Here is an 18760-nt window from a genome sequence, read left to right on the forward strand (position 1 = left end):
TGTAAAATATTGTAAAATAGTGCAGATCCTTCTAACCAGGAGAAAAGCATATGGGAGGCTGAATTTTTAATAGTGTAATAATGGCTCTGCCATTTCATGCCATCTTCAGGTTCCATTTATCACAAGATACATCCCAGGCTGTGATTTATTAAAGCTGGAGATGGCAGGTAATGACAGTGCCATTATTACACTATGGAAGATGTGTTTTAGACAAAACAGAGAAAGCTGTGAACAACAAACGTTAAAGACAAAGACACTGACTCAGGCTGTTTAAGTCACTGTACAGCAGCTGTATTTAGGTGAATGATATTGGAGAAAAAAATAGACTCTTCAATCAAAGTGAACTATCGTACTTTCTCTCCTCTGGTGACTCTTGCTCAGACCCAGTTGCCATGGTGACTATGTCTGGACTAACACTGATAAAGCACCTCAGTCGTCTGACATAACAGTAGCAGAAGTTTCCAAAAGGTGTGGAAAAAAACTGTGGCCAAATGTAGGTGGCCTGTGTTGCAGGAGTGCCAGGGTGACATGACAGCCTGTAGGCTATATGGGTGCTTCCTTTCTTACGATCAAAAGTTTTTAACTTCCTGTTAATTCTTTTATTTTAATTTGAGGGACAGATGAAATGACAATTCCTGGCACAGAGAACCATGTGTCTCCTCAGTAACATTTTGGATTACAGGATCCCTCAGCTGCACTCACTGAAGCATCACCTGTCAGGAAACTCTTGGCCAGGGGCAAATCACTGCAGGAGGTCGCACAGGACACTGTCATAGTTATTTTAAGTAACAGGTGTCTAGAAATTATATGGGACTGTACAGATATAAAATGGCATGACAAATCAAACAGAATCTGTTTAAGATGTTGAATTCATACTGTAAAATATTCTTTTAGTTTCTCTGAGAGACAAATTCAAATTTTAATATGCAGACATATGCAACAACAAACACGGCTGCGCTTATCTTCACTGGTCAGCTTAATACAGCAGGTCTGTGAAGTCTGGCTGCTAAATGGTTTAGGAGTAAAAACAGTAACAGCAGTGCAGTGGAAACAGTACAAACAAAACAACTGTTAGTGCTGTTGATTCAGCTCAGTGGTCATTTTTGAGTCCGTACTGCTCCTCTGAAGCTTCTCTCAGTCAGTGTTTGTTAGGATCTACTTGTAATGACTTTACCTCTTTCATTAAGTTCGTCTGTGTTCGCCGTGTGTTATCATCATTTTTCAGACTTTGCCCATGTCACCACTGATTCACCAGTGATCCAGGCAGCGACTCTCCGGCTCCTTTGTGCATCTCCCTCACGTTATCTAACGCTGCTGTGAAAACTCCTGTTTGTCAGCCCCCTATTGAAGCTGACACATTCTATCAAGTGGTATTCAACTGCAACTATGATTCACTTATGTAGCTGCCTTCATAATTGTGAACTACAGAAAAAAATATGTAACGTGACATGAGGAAGAGTTTGAAAAATTATGCCAACTGTGCCACGCTAGTGGACCAGTGAGCTGGGATGTGCGCCATGTGTTCACAACATCCCAGCTGGGGATGTTTGTTGCATGTCCTTCCCCTCGCTGCCCATGTTTCCTGCCAATCTTCACTGTCAGCTACTGTATCTAACAAAAGGCACATATGCCAGGAATATAATCGACTACCAACAAAAATCAAATGTCTTTACTTAACTGCCACATGCTGCAGGGCATTTGTATTGTATGATTTCTTCTGTTTTTCTGTCCATTCAGTGGATACAGCCTCTAATCAGATCAGTCTGATCAGATTTTACAAATTGATTGCCTTGTGTCATTGGGATGGAGATACTGAATTCATGTGGTTTGATCAAATAAGCTAAAAAGCTCATTATCTATCTGTACTTTTCTGATTAATCAAATTAAGCCTTTAGTCCATGAACTGCCAGAAAATAGTGAAAAATGGCCAAAGTGGAATACTGAAATGACTTTTTATTTGTTTTTATCAGTCCAACACAAAAAATGTTCGGTTTTCAATTTTATAAAACAAAAAAAAAATTCCCTCAGTTCCCTCATTTTTGTCTATAAATGTTAAGTTTTAGTTTGATAAATGACTTAAATGGTTAAGCAATTTCCAAAATTGTTGTAGATGAATCTTTTGTTGCTTAACTAAATCAATTATTTGACTTATTGTTGTCTGCAAATCCCTGACAAACACAACAATGTTCAACACTAATTTTCTACGCCTATTTAACAACATTACTCAAATCATTTTATTCTAACCCTGTTCTAAAGTAAAATTTCATATCTGCATTGGAGGATTTCACCACTGCATCAGCCAGATCCACACAGCACCAAGGAACATTGCTGAGGATGCCAGAAGGAGGGAAGTGACCAAAGTGCAATAAGACAGTGGACTATCATATTATTGCAGGGACAGTGATAATATTGGACTACCACAAGGGATGCCAGCTGACAAGGCCAGTTGTAACCCTTGATTCCACTCTACAGTTAAATAAAGGATATTGAAAGTAAAATATCACAGCAGCTGTAGGCTGTTATCTGTAATTATACAGATATCTTTTTTTTTTCAGAGAGCTTTTTTTATGCAGCTCTTCAGAAGTACTGGACATGCTGCTGCTGGCAGTCATTTCTGAACAGTCAGTTGCTGAGGTACTAATAAGTAATTACAGTTAATGGCACCCAAAAACCTGTCAGCAAATGCCAATATAGACCACTGAAGAAATTATCATTGGCAAGTCAGTGAGCAGTGGTGCGGAAACAGCAGAGAGGATACAGATGTTCGGAAAAAAAGACTTCACCACAGGCAATGCTGGGTTTATCAGTGGGGTCAGTGAGACTGATTTCTATAAGGCAATCATGACATTTGGAAAGCCAGCATGCAGGCATTTTGTTTTCACTCTGCTGAAACTGTAGTGGATGAGACTGCTGGTTGAAACCTGGGATCTTGGGTTATGAGAGTGTGCTTTTGAGGTCAGAGCGCATGTCTGGAGCGGACAAAGAAGGACGTTCCTCTATAAATAGCCTTTACAATAGGTTGATAATAGAGAAATGTCATGTGAAAAGAAGCACCAACCGGTTCAGAGCGGCGCAGTGCCACTTTGGCAAGTGCATGCAACACATGCAGCCTCCTCATCACGTATTCTACTACACAGCCTCAACGCCCCCATGCTTCACATTGACTTCACTGGTTGGTTGATTGGATGAGAGAATGTAAATGTGCTACTCCAAATGGCCCGGTTAACCCGACCAACACGTCCCAATGTTTAATGAAAACTGCTCGTTAGCGGTGGCTTCTAATAGGCTCGGGAAAACACGCGAAACGTCCTCGACAGATGTTTATCTTGAGCAAACGTGAACATCTGTTTTCAATTAAATGTTTTCTCTTCAGTGTCTCCTACCTTAGGTGTAGGCAGAATTACATTTGATGCAGCACAGGAGGGCACGACAGCAATTGACAGCTCATTGGGCCTACATTTTCGGATGGCTCCAGCGTGGCGTGCGTCGAGCACCTGAACACACCAATGAAATATTAGTCTAACCCGCCGTGCCGAAACCTTTATTTTGAAATACGGCGCTGCTCTATCGTCTCAACACGGCTTTTAAATGCAAATGCTCAGCTATCAAGTGATCACTGACTGGCTGTGCCTATGCAATCAACCACCACAGAATGAGAAGGATTTTTTTAAACGCACATAGCCCGTGCTTCTTCCGGCAAGTCGCTCACAAAACGCTCACAAAACGAGAGGACACTTACCGGATTTAAAGCGTCGGTATCTCTAGAATAAAAGCGGATGGACTGCGTGTAAAATAAAAGAGAGAAAAATATACCTTTATCGATGTTAATTCCTCTCCTTCGCCGCTCCAGACGGCATCTTGTCGCCTCCATTCACCCCAGCAGCCTCTCTCAGCATCCTGCGCTGTCATTGGGCAGCGGACGCGCTCTCTCTCCTCCTCTACACACCAGGGAGCAGCATCACCACTACTGCAAGTGGCAGCTGGCAGGAGGGGATGGGCGGATGAGATGCGGTGAGCGGCCTGCACTGAATTTCACATCATCTTGGTGCTGAATGGGAATCATTAGACCCTGTCCAATCACATTAACTGGTTATGTTTGATTTTTTTTTTTTTTTTTTTTTTTTTTTTTTTGAGTAATGGCTCTAAATGTCCCTGATCACTTATTGACCGGCGTGTCCATGTTACTGTGATGTAGATACAGTAGCTTACATGTCAGGATAGGTAGGTCTCTTTTAAAAATGTATGGGTGACTCGGATTACAAACCAAACTTGTACAGCTATTTCTTGATTGAGTATTATTTGGCCCTAAAATTAGACTCTCAGGCAGCACTTCCTCCCACGCTATGTATCACTCCCAGTAAGCTATGCTAATGTAATGCTGTAGGTTAAAGGAAGAGGTGGAAGTAGGCCTACTCAGATCTTTTACTTGGTATTGCTGCTTTCACTCAGTTAAAAAAAAAGTTAAATTAATAAAAAAAAAAAGTAAAAGTTATTATACATTTTATTTACATGAAAATACAGAAGTATTAGTATCAAATTACACTTAAAATACCAATTGTAAGTATTCATGGCAAATGGAACTGTTCAGAATAAAGTAACGTAATGACTGAAGGGGGTGTCACCAACCAACACCCAGCTGACAGCAGGGACAAGGAACGGACTGGCATGAAAAGGAAGAAAACACTGCGACTCCAGGCTGGAAACCAGGAGCTGGTGCACGAGTTCTGGTTCACCATTATCACCCATGCATCACTGGCCTAGCCCTTGTGACCTAATGGGGAGCCTGTATTAACGTATCTAGGGTAACCATCACCACTGCCATGGCGCTCCAGTCCAGTTCAAGTCGCCCACCATCAGTAGCCTTGCCTCAGCTCCAACCGCTAAGCCTACCATCCTTCCCTCCACTGTCACCACCAAGGCCATACACGACTTATGGCAATGCAGCTGTGACAGCCCCACACCGCAGCAAAGCCAACAGTTGAAACTCCTCCTCGATGGCCACACAGACTTTTTTGCTGCTAGAGACAAAGACTGCAGGTAGACTGGGCTGGTCCAGCACACCATCAAGACTGGCTCTGCCCAGCCCATACATGTATGCCCCCATCAGCTGAGCCTCACGTAACGGAAGGTGTTGGAGTAAATGATCCACAACATGGCTGCTGCTGAGGCGATCGAGGCCTCTAACAGTCTATGGGAAGCACCGACTTTTGGGTGAGGAAAAAGGATGGCAGCAGGCAGTTCTGCATGGACTACTGATGCCTTAATTCTGTCACCAAAAAGGAGTCCTACCCACTCCCTCAATTCAACAACACCCTCCTTAAACCTTCACAGCAGCTACTGGGAGTTAGCCCCTGATGAAAGACCAAAGACGGCCTGCACTCGGTGCTGGAGCAGTTCTATCTCATGCCAGTTGGGCTCTGCAATGCACTAGCTACATTCTTGCTGTCCAGGACTGGCCAACCCCTGCCAACATCACTGAGCTGTGAAGCTTCCTGGGCCTGGTATCATACTACCGCTGTTTTATCCATGACTCTGCTGTTGTCACCAGCCCACTCCACCAGGTGACTGACAAAGGTTGACCATTCAACTGGATTGATGCCTGTGCTGTAACCTTCACCTGACCAAGTCATGGCCTACCACAACGCCCATCAATCCTTCAGCTGCGCCCTGAGTCAAGTGGAGGGGAACTACTGTATGACCAGACGCCAGCCACTGGCAGGGACCCGACAAGGTTGTGGGCCAGGTGTCTGAGGTGGTGTTGGGTGCACATGCCAGACAGGGGATGTGTGGTCATGCTGAACCAAAACAGACTCTCACCCTACCATCTGGGATGTGCGCCATGTGACCACAACATCCCAGCTGGGGATGTTTGTTGCATGTCCTTCCCCTCGCTGCCCATGTTTCCTGCCAATCTTCATTGTCAGCTACTGTATCTAACAAAAGGCACATATGCCAGGAATATAATCGACTACAAACAAAAATCTAATCTATTTACTTAACTGCTACATGCTGCAGGGCATTTGTATTGTATGGTATGATGCTTCTGTTTTTCTGTCCATCCAGTGGTTACACTCTCTAATCAGATCAGTCTGATCAGATTTTACAGATTGATTGCCTGTTGTCTTGGACCAGTATATTATATAAGTGGACTATAGTCATTGATCTATTAATGTGTGCATTACTTCAGTGTTGTAGTTGGTAAAGGTGGGGCTAAGCATAATAATTGTATTTACATGTGTAAATATGCAATGTCAGGTAGCTGATGAATGATTTAAGTCTTTTCTTAGCTCATCTTAACATGTAATAATACACCATAATTTATTTGTTGATTATATTTTGCATCATTAATCAAATATACAATTATCAAATAAATGCACTGGAATACAATATTAGCCTCTGATTTTTAATGGATGGGAAGCAGTCTATAAAGAAGCAGAAAATGAAAATACTTAAATAAAGTACAAGTACCTCAAAATTGTAGTTAGGTACAGTACTTGAGTACATGTACTTGGTTACTTTCCATTACTGATTAAAGATGGCTAATGTTAAGGTTATACCAAGAGATGGAGCTATGCTTATACTAACAAAGGACAGGGATTTGCATGCCTGACAGGTACTACTCTGGGCTACAATGTCTCTTTGTCTTTGTCTGTCTTTCCTGTGATTTCTTGCTCCATCACTACTCTTAGACAGCTGATCCAGTTAATTCTTATAGACTGAGAAGAGGAAGCAAAATTACCCCAACACTGCATGCATTAAAGACAATGAAGGATGGAGCTGAGAGCTGAGAGCTCAACCCACTGCAACTTAAGAAAACACATGCAAATAGACAAAACACGAACAATTTAAGAAAACATCTTCATCAATTCGACAAAACATGTGCTGCAAATAGTCACAACACAACCAAAAACATGAACACACCACAAATACAACACAATGGAAATGTCTGTAGACACAAAAAGTGATTTTCGGCTGGTTGCCTGGTAACCTCATGGTGATGACGAGACTCAAGGTAGTAGCTTCATATTTACCATACAGGCACGACAGTGGTATTAATGTTCTAATTTAAATCAGCAAGACAGCGCACAAACATTTCCCAAAATGTTGAACTAGTGCCTCATGTTTGAACTTGTAAGAATTCAGACTAGGACAGATAGTCTCTGCTATTAAATCAAACAGTTGCAACAATGAGACAACCAACACAGCAATAACATATTGTTGGGTCTGAACCAGCTCCTCTCCAGTATTCAGACTGCCAGCATTACAAATAAGATTTGCCTGAGGGTAACCACGGATGCAGTAAGCAGGTCTGACAGAGGAACTTCTGTTGCAGCATGGATCAATCTATACTCACGACATCACACACTGTGACTTCACCATGAGGTGAGTGCATCCTTCAGAAGTGTTCGAACAAATAGCCCTGCAGACTTTTCCAAAACAGAACAATGTCCCCCTGGTTCCCGTCTTCCTGCAGCTCTCGCCTGCCTTCAGGCCTCCTGGAATTTACAGGGTCTTTCTCCCATTTTGCATTGTAAACACTGATGCTAAGCGTGCTTGACAGGGCCCAAAGGAGAGGCATCAGCACTTCTGTGTCCTGAACACAAACACACAGACGCACACTGATTATCTCTGTCTCCCTCTTTCTCTCTGTCTCATGCACACATACTACACAAGGTTACATGAAGAGGAGGTGTGGAAATAGATACAGTTAGAGGCTCCTGGAGCTCCAGTTGATTGAATACCCTTTTCCTTTGTATTTCCATTACGACATCCCAGTAACAGGCAGCCTGTGAGTGGTGGCTGGTTACTGTAGATGTTCTTGTCCCTTTCAGGGCATTAGAGGCAATGCAGAGGCTTCTTTTTTTCCTTCTCATAATGTGCCTTCCAATATGCTCTTGTGTGCCCAAGCATCCATGTTTTTAATGTGTGAAGTGCTACCAGAAATTTCATTTTCATTCACAAGCATTAATTGTGCATTAATTGACTTAAAGAAAGAAAATCAGACCCTTGCCCTCTCAAAGGTTATGTAAAATACCAAATGTAAAATGTTAAAGTCTCAGCGTGAATATTAGACACAGTTAATATGACTGCACAATTTTGATGTACAGAGCCACAAATTAAAGGAAATATCATCTCAGTTGATGTTCTATTGTAAAGGATACAAGGCACTCTGTCATATTGGCTTTGCTTTTTATGGATCGTCAGTGTTTAATTTTGAATAGAAGAATAAATAATTTTGACATAAATGATTACATGAATGTGAAATATATAAATGAACCAGCAATTTGAGAAATTATTTGAGGAAATTATTAAAACTCAACTTATTGGTATGAAAGGTTATTTCATTATTGTTATTTCATTCGAGTATTTTTTTCCAAAACCCTGTTTTATCATAGTAGCATTCTCCCAGTGACATTTATGTCATGTTTTATTTTATTTCATTATGTCACTTTTCATGACAGTGGGACAGTGTCACCACCTAGTTGCCTTTCAGCCAATGATGTACTCCCTGCCTCTCTTACACAAGCAAGCTTAACAACTGCTGTCAGATTTAACCGGTTAGCTCCTGTTTGCTAGAGAAACAATAATGCCAAAGTTTGAAAATTATGAGTCAACCAACTAGAGGCTGCTGCTGTAAATAAACACACTACACAAACACAGTAACTCACGTCTCCTTTTATTTGGCTTAACAATGGACTTTGTCCCCACAGTCTGCTCTGAATAGGGACATCATCAGTAATAATTTAATATATATTAACTGACAAGAATACAACAGATGTACAATGTAGACTGTCATAAAATCTTGTGAGGTTTTGGTGTCACAGTGGGTTGCATCAGTACAAGACTTCTGTCTATTTAATATAATGGACAATAGCGTAACTAGTGCCGGGAGGTTTGAGTTTCTACCTTGGTTTCCCTGTCTCTGGACCCCTAAGGGTATTGTGTATTGTGCAACTTTCAGGCCACAAACGTGCAGGGCATGACATGATACATGGGATCCAGTGGGAGTAACACGATATGTTTCATTATCCTCTCAAAATTGGAAGCTGTCATTTTTAAAGCTGATAATACATATAAGTGTTTTTACTTAGCTGTGACAATGTGATGCTACATGTTACTGCCATATTGTGATAATCCCACTTAGCTGTTGTCTGGCAGCTGTCCACTTTAGTTAGTTATTAAAAGGCTCATACTAGTGCCAAACCACCGGCCTCAACACAACCAGCTAACTGCTGCACAATCACCACAGGCTGGAGAGATGCATGTGGATTTATGTTCACCTTTTTTAGTTGAATCCACTGATAACACTTTGCAAATATTAATACTTGCCTTGTATGTTTATATTTTGTGCAATTTAGCTAGTGATTGTATGTTTCTTGTTGTTTTGTAGTTTCACACTTTTTTATATAAAACTGTCCAAATAAGGTTACAGCATGCTGGTCCCGCTGGTGGCAAGGTATGCGGAAGAGTCATAGCTGGCAGTAAAAACCTAATATAGAACACAAAGTTAGGTCATGATGGTACACCTGGTTTACTGACTGTAAAACTGTCTCCAGTTGTGGAAAGTAACCCTCTTGTTTATCAGTTATTTTCTTCTGCTGAGCATGTTGACCAGCTATCCATGCCAGGTCAGCCCATCTCATCGCTTTCCAAGACACTGTAGCGTCCAGTCTGCCCTAAAGATGAAGAGATGCCTAAGAGAGTGTGTTATAACCTCTTGTCTTGTAAACACAACAATTGCTGAAGTCCTTGGCAAGACTGGTAAGTACCTGTTAATGCTAACTTTGGCTATGTAGCAACAGCAAAACTAAAGAGCTCCTTAAACCTCAAACAAACATAAACACTGTATAGACAACACCGTCTTCATAAACCTTTAAAGTTTGGTGAATATGTTAGCCAACATTTTTTACACAACTAGCAGATTATCAATGGTCAATTATCTTACCTAAGCAGAGTTTTGATTTGGAAACTCTTTCGAGGAGGACTCTGTGGTAGCTCAGACAAAGAAAAGTTAATTAACACTGCAAACACTGGCTACTGGGTAATAATCCAAGCTCTCTACCCAGCCTAGCTAGTTAGCAAGGCTAGGTTTTTGCTCTAACCTTAAGCACATAAATATGATTCATAGATATCTAACAGCATCTCGTAACAGACATAACAGCCAGGGTGATTCCCTCTAACTGTTAGACGATGAAGAAGCTATTTTCTCTGTCTATTCCTCCATTGTTTACAATCAATTAGTGTGTAAGAGTCCACAGATCAAAAATCTAAAGTATTTCTCTATAAAAGTATTATTATGAATATCCTCATGAGAATAATCCATAGCAGATTACTGAGCGATTTCCGCGGCACATTTCACCGATGTCTCTCTTCCCTGTTGCATTCTCGCTTTAAGACAGACTTACGTTTCCAATGAGACCAAACAAGGGAATTGGGCACTTCTTAGCCAATGCAAATGAGCCCTGAGAGGTGTGAAAGCAGCAGAGAGCTTCCAGGCAGACTTGTATGACCGATGAGGACTGTGTTTTGAGTGGTTTCAAAAGGCTTTCTAGGCATCAGAATGCTTCAGTATGTTTTCTACTGTTTCTTATTAAAGATTAACTCTTTAATGAGAAGCACATTTTCCAACAGTTTTCCTTTTAGAGAGTTTTATAGGCACCTGTGAAAAAACAAACTAAAAAGACCACTGCAACAATAACATTAGGCCCAGAGGTCTGAATCCTGAAAACTGAGTTTCTAACAAGATGTAGAAGTAATGGGAAGCTTTTCATAAATTTCCCTCTTTTTTTTCAGGTGATGACAAAAAATAAAAATAAACTTGTATGAGCTGATGTAGTTTAGGTTGGGTTTTAGTCACATGCAAAACAAGCACATTTTCAGAAACATGATGTTACCTTTTAAATGATGTCTTGTAAATGCATTTTAGCTTTGCAGTTCTTCTGTTATAAGCTTATTACATTTACATACGCCACTGTGTGCAAATTAGGTTAAAAACAGGTAGATCTTATGAAAATAAGTGACTAAGCAACATTTTATAACAAGACTGAGTTTTATTTCATTTGTAGACTATAGTTTGAACAATTTATTTATATAATGATTTTTTCCACAATGTCCTACCTACAATTATTAGCCTACTTAACAGATTTTTTTCAAATACTGTAGACCTTGTGAGCAATGAAATAAAAGAAATTCATCCTCAAAAATACCAAGATTACATAAAACATAAATATGGGTTTTCAGAAACTTTGTCGATTCACCTGGCAATTGATGCAGTCAACCAGTTCTTAATTAAGCACAAAAGAATATGCAATAATTTAAGTTAAAACCACTTTCCCAGTGAATCATAGCACAAAGTATAGATTCTCCTCTGAAAGCCCTGAGGTTATTTTTCTTTTTCTGAGACATGACATTAATTTAAGTTTATTGATCTTTTCCTTTTTTTTTTTTTCTTTGAGATGAGACAGCAGTGGTCAACAAACAATCCCTTTAGAAAGCATAAAGGCCTGGAAAAAGGATTGTTTCATTATTAAAGGGTTGTGCATTGATTATGCAGTCTGTGGGACTTGCAAGCAAGCAGATTAAGAGCATGAGTGACAGGTGAGGGAGGAAAACCTGAGCAGCCAGTTCTCCCTCAGCCCCATTCATTTGTCATTTTGCTCTGCAGCCTGATGGGTGTCGACATATTTAGGGCTGAAAGGGTTGTGGGTCTGCTCTCTGCTGGCCTCTCATGGTGTGGTTAAACACATCAAAGTCTTGTTAAGTGGCTCTTTAATCACTTTTGTTGGCTACTTTTTTATATCAGAAAGGTTTTCATTTGTTGTGGGAGATGAGAGTCTCTTTGAAATGTCACAGTTGTATCAAGAAAAACATTAACCACATCATCTGCTTGTAATACAGTGAGTCAGCTCAATTCTGGTCATGTGTGAGTGCACTCTGGCTGTAACAATGACACATTTTTAATTTGTAGGATGAGTGGTCCTTGCTTCTGGTCATTCTCTGCTTCCTCAGTTACTCTACCTCTATATGTCACACATCCCATCACTTGAGGATGACTCAAAGTGTTTTTCTGTGGTCATCGCTGAGGAAAATAATCTTTTCTCAGAGGCTGAGCCTCTCATGATGACTTTCAGGAAATGGATGAAAGCAAACATCCCAATTATACTTTAATGACTTACCTTTATGCCCTTATGAGGACATCTAGGCCAAGTGACTAATACCTGAGGACATTTATAACAAACAACTAGAAAGTGCAATTTCTGAAGAAATGGCAGTGGGATTGCTGCCTTCTGCATAAACTGAAGCGAAACTGTGTTGGCTTGAATTTGTATAAAGAAGCAGTTAAAGTAAGAGATAGAAAAATGGGAAAAACGGGATGAAGAATGTAAACTGTAATGAAAGCACTGAAGAAGATGTGATACATATTGTTTAAGTGAGTTGAAAAAGATAGGCAGCTATGTACAATACAGAATCTCACCTATAAAATATCAAGATTCGGGTTTCAGAAAAAGACCAAAAAGAAGGGGAGGTAGCTAGCATGGCCCCCTCTTGGCCTGGCACTGAACTGCAAGTTACGTTCCTGACTTATCTCCTGACACCTCCATAGGCTCAAATTAGGTTCGATATATGTTTGAGCTTGTACAAATAATTACAAAGTTTTTACTTGTAAATCAACCACTGTAAACCTGTAAAACAAATCTGCATGAGAAATTCACATCTTTGCAGGTGAAAAAATTATTGCATGCTTGTGGCAAAGCGATTTGTATTTGTTAAAAAAAAAAAAAAAAGACTATGTGAATTAAAACTGAACAAATGATCAGTGGAGAGGTTAAACGAAGACACTTTTCATTAGTCTCAACAGTCGCGCACAGAAAAACGTGAGCATACAGAACAGATTCGCGAGCGGGAAGCCTTCCTAGCGGGGGAGCTTTTATGCTTGGGCATGGGGCTGTAACCTACTGTATACAAACATTCACCTGCTCTGCAGCGGGAGACAGGAAGAGAAGTCTCTAAGACCCACATTGAAAGAAAAATATCTATTAAGTACTATAGAGTAAATTACCTCCAACAAATTATGAAGAGGAGGGGGTCAGCAGTTTCATATGTATCATCATCTGGTTAAATATGCTCAATTGGATGGACCTGGAGGAAAAAAGGTTTGACCCCATTGCTGCAGATTTGGCTACTGGGCCCAGCAATAACTCTGTGTAAGAGTAAAGATGAAGCACTTAAGACTTTACATAACTCTCAATGATGGGTCATACTAGTTAATAGAGAAATTTTATCTGTGTTTTAACCTTTGAGAACCTATGCCATTTTTATAAAAATAAATATATATACTGTATCTTGTATGAATATGTTGCCATATATATTGCTTCTTTTTAAATTGCCTGTTGAAGTCTTGCTGGTTATGGCAGGGTCAACTGCTCTCTAAAAATAAACTATTTTCTTTCTCACACTTCAACCTCACATTAAAAAGCAGAAGATCCTAGATCTTTTAAACCCCAGCAAATATTTCCTCCTCATTAAGTTTCTGCTCATATCTCATTTGGTTTGCTGTTCAGTGCAAAGTACAGAGACTGTCATCATTCAAGACACCAGTGACCTTTTAGCAGTAGAGTTGGGTGAAAGTTCAATTTAATCCTTTCACATCCTAGTGTCATGTTTGATTGTGTAGTCCGTGCAATTATAACTGACCACTTTATATCCTGGATTAGGATCAAGGACATCACTTAGGTTCAGTTTAAGGCCTCATGCTGCTTTGCATTTACAGGATCCCAGCTAGTTTTATTATAAAGAGCTATTTTCTTTCTTTCCATCACGCCCAACTCAACACACACAGTTGGTCCATAATGAATTTGACTGTTCGCCAGCCAACATGACGCTTCCAAAGATTTATTTCAGATTTTCAATGTAGTCACATCTTTGATTGACAGGAAGGGAGAGGCCTCCCTTTTCAGCTGCGAGCCATTTTGTTAATTTAACAATTGGACACACACACACACACACACACACACACACACACACACACACACACACTTATATCTCCTTTTGACTTCCTTTAACTAATGTAACGGTTACAGTAAGAGGGTTTTATGTGATAAACCATATTTGATAGAAAATCCACCTTTTGCAAATATTTTTTGGATATAGGTAAATTAAAAAGTCAGTCTCTTAGTCTGCCCTGCTTTCAATTCTGTACCTAAACATATGAGGGCAGCCAAGAGCTGCAAATGTGATTATTGATGCCCTACTGTGTGGGAAAGGGGAGCTGGAGAATGGGTTGTGATTTCATTGTAACCTGATGGCCCATTCAACTTTGTTACACTGGAGTAGTCCTCCACTGTGCTGTGGTGCCACACATACAAGCACAGTAAAGAAGAAACACGGTAACCTGTGTACTCAGGATGCTGGTAAGCCCTAAATCAGTCGTTGAAAAGTGGAGTTTCATATGCAGTTAGAAGATCTGGCAGGCACTTTGTAGCATACTGGCTTTAAACCTCTGTGGATCATTGTGGCCTCCCCACCAGTTGAAGCCTCTTGGATAAACATCTTCAAGATTTACCAGCACGTCCAGTTGCTATTGATATAACATTTCATAAAATCTTACATTATCATTTCAGCTGTATTTGTAATAATGAGGCAGCAGATAAATACTATACTATATATTAACACATTAACACATGTATTTATCAAGTTAAGAACTTTCAAACTGCTTGGAGAATAGAGGACAAAGTGAGAATGAATACAAACTACAGTATATTGTTTGTTTGTTTGTTTGTTTTTTTGTTTTTTAATATTGTCTTTCCCTGACACATACACATGCAGACTCACACACACATTCTCACACAGTCACACTTCCATCTCTCCCTATGCATTGGCAAACACTTCTCCTCTCGCTGCTCCTGCCTCCCTACCACCCACACTGGGATAAGTCATCACTGCTTCAGCACATAAAGCCTGGTCTTATCTGAACAGTCTTGTTGCCTTCAAGGTTTTATTCTTGATCTCTCCTCTGTCTGCAGCAATGCTACTACACAACTTTTACCAAGTGTCATATCTGTACTGCAAGGAAACAGGTGACACACACATTTACAATGACTTGAGACAATAACCACAATATATTCCTTTTCTTTTTATTCTTTTCTCTGTTTGGAAATTGCAGGGTCAGTATTTTCATTAATCACATTACTTGACATGATGCACCAAAATTTACTCTATCTGTTTACAGGAATACACTGAATAGAACACAAGGTTTCACAATGGATACACGACTGACGTTTTGCCCATTGCACTTACAACAGTGAATGACATTTTCCAGATTTTTTGTTTCTTTTTTTTCCAGCTTCTTCCCATAACCCTCATCACCTTGCAGATCATAACCATCAAATCAAGACCTCCTGATAGTCTGACAAAGGCATTCTGCTCTGCAATTGCCATGGAGGTTTTTTCATCTTGTTTTACAATACACAATATGTATAGAAACTCTACACAGACTGGATATGTTTCTGAATATGAGTTTTGTTCCACTGTTGTAAACAGTCAATACAAGTCAGCCACATACACTATGCTTATGCAGTAATAATAATAATCATCATCATCATTAGTTTCATCATCATCCTCATTATTGTGGTAATAAATATTCTTTTTATACACAAAAGTTGGCAGCAAATACGGCATAGGGATGCACATGACAGCCGTACTCAAAACTCAAGAGCTGTACAGAAGAATTAATTTGTATTTACAGTAAGAATGTGTGTCTGTCTGCCTCTCTGTAAATCCAGACGGTTGCACTGAAGGCTGTTTTGTCTCATGCACCTCATATCAACCGGATAGCATCTCCACCTCTTGTTTTAATACAGATCTCACACTATTTAGTTGGAGGCACCATTACGTAACCTCCATATTTCTGTGTTTTATCGAGAAGCAAGTGCTACCAGTCAGGCTTGTGCTTTCAAAATGACATGCCCTGATTTGTGAATGACTGGCTGAACATTTTACTCACCAATATTTTCTACGTTGGCCTGTGAAAATCAAGGTTTGAAACCTTAGTGAAATCATGCCTTTCCTTTTTTTTTTTAATTTTTTTTTATTCAGGTACAACTTCCAAGAATATAAGATCTAATCATGCACCTTTCCAATGGCTTGGCTGCTGAGTGGTTTAATCAACAATGAAATATCTGATAGAAGCATTCCATTCACTCCACAGGTTATACTGACACCCAATATGTACACTGACACGTATTAATGAGAAGTGCTGACCATCTGTATCACAGGTTTATAGCCGCACGGACAGTCACTGCAAGCCAAACACTGAGGTGCCCAGGTCAGCCAAAACGCACAAAAACTGAATGAGGGCTTACAAACAGCCAGACAAAGCCAAGCAAACCCATGCTTCAAAGCGACATGATGGTGGACATTCATAACTGACAGTCTACACAGTTAACCCTTTGGCAACAAGTCCCCCGTGTGGGGTGTGAGGGGTGAAAACATGCCATGAAAATAAAAACAATTCTAGTTCAATATTCAATATTCAAATTCATACAGACAAGTTGCTAAGTAAAAACTTTTTCATGTCCTTTTTTTTTTTATTATTTTAGTTCATAATTTTGTTGTTTTCTTGTGAATACAGTCATGATAATAAACTGTTTTAGGCTGAATCACTTCCAGGTTCAAAATGAGTCATTGCATAGAACATTTAAATTGATAATTGCTTTCATCCTCTCCTATATCTGTATGCACGTGTGTGTGTGTGTGTGTGTGTGTGTGTGTGTGTGTGTGTGTGTGTGTTTCTGTGTGTGTTCCTGTGTGCATGTGTATATGTTTGTATATGTGTATATGTCTTTGTCACAAATTGAGGCAGTGGGCCCAGCTTGTTAGTGAGATTATCTTGTTGGTGAAATAGTAACCACATTAATCAGCAGGAGGTTAACAGGTCTGTTCAGCGGAGAACTAAATTAACCTTGGCTCTTAAATGTAACTAGGACGCAAAGTGTTTAACGTGTACAGCATGTGTGTATATGTGTTTGCAAGAGATAGAGAGAGAGAGAGAGAGAGTGTCTGTGTGAGTGTGTTCGTACCTGTCTGCATGCTCTTATGCATCTGCACATAGCATGCACGTCTCGACACGGTACTGTGGTTGTAAACCCTCTGACAAATTGTATTACGGCTATTTATCGACAGAAGTGTTTGATATTTCCCATCACTAATTTAAACAATATTTATACCATTGTGCTATATACCATTTTCTGCATGCTATTGCTTTTAAAAATCAACAAGCAAATTATTCGATGCAAGAAAACAGATTCAAACAAATCAAAAGTGAAAAATATAAAGTTTTACCAAAGAAAAACACAGAACAACAAAAAAAAAGTCACCATAAAGTGATTCCATAAATACACAAAAGACAAATTTACATCATTAGATCTCTGATTTGGATTTGTTTTATGTACATACAATAGTATACAGTTGTGTAAAAAGAAATGCATGATGATATGGACGATTTAAAACATATGAGGTATACAAGTAAAAAAATGTACTGAATAAGGCTCTTCCATTCAGTGAATATCAGGCAAAAATGAAAAGAAACTAAAAGATGAGACAAATCAATAAAAAAGGACAAAGTCCCAGAAGGCTCTGGGACCGACTATAACGATGGCTTTGCGATGGCTAATAAAAGAGCCGTGGCCACTCTTTCATTTGGTCCTCTCATCTGTGTGATTCTCACACTTGTGGGCACACTGGTAGTAATTCCCTTCCCTAAACACCTACAGCTAATGACTGGTGGCATCTCATAGGTGGTGAAAAATGGGCTTCTTTTTTTTTCAGTTTTTTAAATATTTGTGCGTGCATTCTCATGTCCACATTTACACAATGCATTTTGTAGACATCAAAAGAAAAAGCGGAGAAATTAAAAACACATTCAAAGAAAGGGTCAAATTCCCTATACTGGAATGTACTGTAGAGACCAGAGAAACCAAGCATTCAAGGATTGTAGTGGAATCATCAGGTTGGTTGTCATTGCCGTGATACACCTCGTCTTCTATGTGGCATCATTGTGGGCTAAGATTGGTATCTTTGGTACAAGGAAAACCTATGAAAATCTGTCTTCTTTCTTTTTCACTGTGTTTTGGCTCTGGGCTCTGAGGACATCAATACAGAATCAAAAATCCTTGCCAGAAGTGCACTCCGCAGACATGAGTTGTGTTCCATCAATATCCCTGTAGAGGGCGCTGTGAGGCTTCCTTTATTGAGATGTTTGAAACCACGGACATGCACAGGCAAACACGCTGAAAATCTCCCATGATATCCAGGTGCCTCAGTTAGCAGGCCTTTTACTGTCACACAGGTCCCAGGAGGATTCCTCTAGAAAAGGAGCGCAAGAGGGATTCGAATCCCCCTTCCCCCACTCTCCTCCACTTCACTGCATCCACATTATTGACTGTTGTTGTCCTCCTGTAATAAAGACAGTGAACGTGTGAATGTTGGCGGGAATAAATTAATGCACAACATCAAATCCGACAAACCTGATACAAACACAAAATATAATTCTGCAACATACACTATACCAATATGGAAAAGTGAAAAATAAATTAATTAAAAATTGTATTTTAAAATGATGTGAAGCTCTCTCAATTCTGTGTGTTCAGCAATGGCCATTACACAGCACACTGACACAGGCTGAAACCTTCTGCTATGTTAATGTTGCAGCTCTGCCAGCCTACTCCCCCTTATTTCCCATGATACTCCAACCAATCACAGC

General features: G+C 39.9%; 2 protein-coding genes across 6 annotated transcripts in view; both read right to left on the minus strand.

Annotated features, from left to right (window-relative positions):
- erc2 (ELKS/RAB6-interacting/CAST family member 2) overlaps positions 1–3933 on the minus strand; it is a 38977-nt gene extending 35044 nt beyond the window's left edge. For 4 of the 5 annotated variants that reach the window (XM_071494450.1, XM_071494448.1, XM_071494449.1 and 1 more), the window contains exon 1: positions 3814–3933. The gene's annotated coding sequence lies outside the window, so the exon portion shown is untranslated. Of the gene's footprint in view, positions 1–3383; positions 3754–3813 lie in introns of those variants that run through there. The other variant, XM_071494447.1, reaches the window with a different exon arrangement.
- An 11180-nt stretch (positions 3934–15113) lies between these two features.
- Positions 15114–18760, minus strand: part of bsnb (bassoon (presynaptic cytomatrix protein) b) — a 62772-nt gene continuing 59125 nt past the window's right edge. The window contains exon 13 of the mRNA XM_071494920.1: positions 15114–18453. The gene's annotated coding sequence lies outside the window, so the exon portion shown is untranslated. The remainder of the gene's footprint in view (positions 18454–18760) is intronic.

Source organism: Trachinotus anak, unplaced genomic scaffold, assembly GCF_046630095.1.
Source record: "Trachinotus anak isolate AG129_WGS33_773 ecotype Australia unplaced genomic scaffold, CSIRO_AGI_Tana_v1 ptg000013l, whole genome shotgun sequence".
Taxonomy (NCBI): domain Eukaryota; kingdom Metazoa; phylum Chordata; class Actinopteri; order Carangiformes; family Carangidae; genus Trachinotus; species Trachinotus anak.